The sequence below is a fragment of the Gobio gobio genome, assembly GCF_949357685.1.
Source record: "Gobio gobio genome assembly, chromosome: 12".
NCBI lineage: Eukaryota > Metazoa > Chordata > Actinopteri > Cypriniformes > Gobionidae > Gobio > Gobio gobio.
Genome location: NC_137105.1, coordinates 4300770 through 4303230, shown reverse-complemented (window position 1 = coordinate 4303230; position 2461 = coordinate 4300770). Strand labels below are relative to the sequence as shown.

The 2461-nt window shown below is 34.3% G+C and overlaps 1 protein-coding gene across 1 annotated transcript in view; it reads left to right on the top strand.

The window, feature by feature from the left end:
* The window catches only part of thbd (thrombomodulin), a 3733-nt gene extending 1844 nt beyond the window's left edge, over window positions 1–1889 (top strand). The window contains exon 1 of the mRNA XM_079831997.1: window positions 1–1889. This exon is cut by the window's left edge and continues 1844 nt beyond it. The gene's annotated coding sequence lies outside the window, so the exon portion shown is untranslated.
* Window positions 1890–2461: the final 572 nt, after the last annotated feature.

Sequence of the window (2461 nt, the reverse complement as noted above, 5' to 3'; positions counted from 1 at the left end):
TGTCAAGCATTTTTGGAAAATGTATTTTATTCATATGTAATGCTACGTTCTCTGTAGTCGACACCAGAACATGAAATTACATGTATAGGCAAAAACAATGGAATTTTGTTTTTCATTCACCAAGCAAATTTTAGGTTTCAGGATTTTTTTTTGACCAAATAAAGATGATTCTTAAAGTCCCCCTGTAGTCAATAATTGTCCTAAAATTCACCAATATGATGTTTAACCGTTTTCCCCCCTGTGAAAAATAGCTTTAAATAGCTTAGATGTAACTCTTCATCCTTGCGTAATTTAGTATACGCAGATTCATGAATATGCAAATTGTCCCCGCCTCCACTCACTCGCAGGAGCTCGAAATACGGCCAATTTACTGAGGTAAACTGCACAATGGCACTCTTTACAATGTTGGAGACATACCGGTAATACATTTGATTAGCCTTTTGCTTGACTACGTTATTAAACAGCTAATAATGTGTTGCTAATTTAACACAAATCACATATAGGCTAGTTCATCATAACATACGTCATATAAATAAATTACTCGCTATATTAATCTACCAGAGTTTTCACATCATCAGAAGAATATACCGGGATAACCGATCTTCTCTTGAGCTTCAGAGAATAGTTAATGATATGCTAATGCCCGCCACCCTTGTGATGTGATTGGTTACAAGGTAGTTTGTGACGTCAGAAACACCAGCGATTTCAAACTGCGTCTTTGGTTCACTGCAGTTTTAAATGCAAAATACTCAGCATTGGTTTTGACATGAATTTGCAAATGTTTTTTTTTTTTAAGTATATTAAAAACAACATAGACATTAAATGATTTTCACCACAGGGGGACTTTAACTATGTTATGGAAGATATGACTTAAATGATATACCATTTTACTTTATGTAATATGAGGGTAAAATGGCCATTAATGGTATCTATACACTGTATCTAATTTGCATATGTGTTCTTGGGGCAACATGAAAAAATAAGTGTAATAATGGGAGTAACAATTGGCAACACTTTCATAATAATATCTAATATTTCATAGGAATATTGATGATTTTCCCCCCCATATTCTCTTGTTGTGTCTGCCTAAAATGCCCGATAGACATGATTTATTAAAGTCCTGGTGTCCTCTACAGTGGATATGTATGAACTAAATGCCCTGTTTTGTAACATAAAATCACATTTTGATTAGAAACCCCATAACATTTTCCTGAGATGTTGATTTGTGACAAACAGTTTGAAAATTAGTCAGATTTAAATTATCATAAGAGTGCTAAATTTGATCATTTTTAAAGACAAAGGAGAAGTTGTAGTCCTGGTGAAACCTCCAAATATTTGGTATTTCTGAAAAGCCCTGAATGTGGACATTTACAGGACATTAAAAATGTGACATGTAAGGTCAAGGTATTATTTACATGTATGTATAGGCTATGTATTATGTATGGTGTCACTAAAATACAATGTCAACTACAGTCAACAAAAATATATTCTGGGTCCCATGAGGATAACGTGTAGCAAATTCAATACAACATCTGTGTCCAAATATGCAGATAGACTGGAAAAAATGCACAGTTAAAAGTTAATGGACATATTTCTAAACGTTATATTTCCAGTATATGCCAATGTTATTGTACATTCTGCTGGTTGATGTTGGTAAATACCGCTCTCTAGTGGGCAGTTCTTGGGAACTAGTTCAAGTGCAGTTTGGTTACTTCATAGTATGAAGTTCATAGTTCATACTCGGACAACGCTCACGTAAAGATAGTGTTTTATCTTTGAGTGGCAAGAGTTAATGTTCAGTCATTTCTGTTGGCTAATCCTTGATCATTCCTGTATTGTACAATTGTATATATTTTGTAAATAAATTAACGACGATTCTGAAACTGGTTCGAAACAACAAAACGTTTTGTTCATTTTATTCTATGCTACCGTTGAAAAGTACCAAATATGACTGAAGCTGAAATAACTCGTTTTTTCCAGAGTTACACTACTCAAACGTGATGAACTCCTCACCGGAAAACGAATCATTGGCTCAGAAAGTTATTTCCTATTTGAGAAATGTTGAGAAACACCGAAACACAGGGAGAGAGAACTGAGGGAGAACTCATTATCGCCGGAACTCACGCGAGAGGACGTTTCGTTCTTTATTTGACGATACCGCGTTATTGAAACGTTATTGATTATTTAAGACTTGGGAAAACGCTGTATGGATTAGGGACCGAACCTGGTAAGACGCTGGTTAAGTTATTGCTCGGTTATCAACTTTGTAGTAATATGGCAAGCCGTTTAGACATTTATTCATTCCCAGGATATTAATTCTTGATATTAACAATTCAATTTTCACTTTAAAATGCTCATTATTGATATCAGGAATTAGATTTCTACTAGTAAAAACTATAATTCTGGATATCTGCAATTGTATTTTCACTAGTGAAATGTCACCATAGGCTGCCATTCAAAT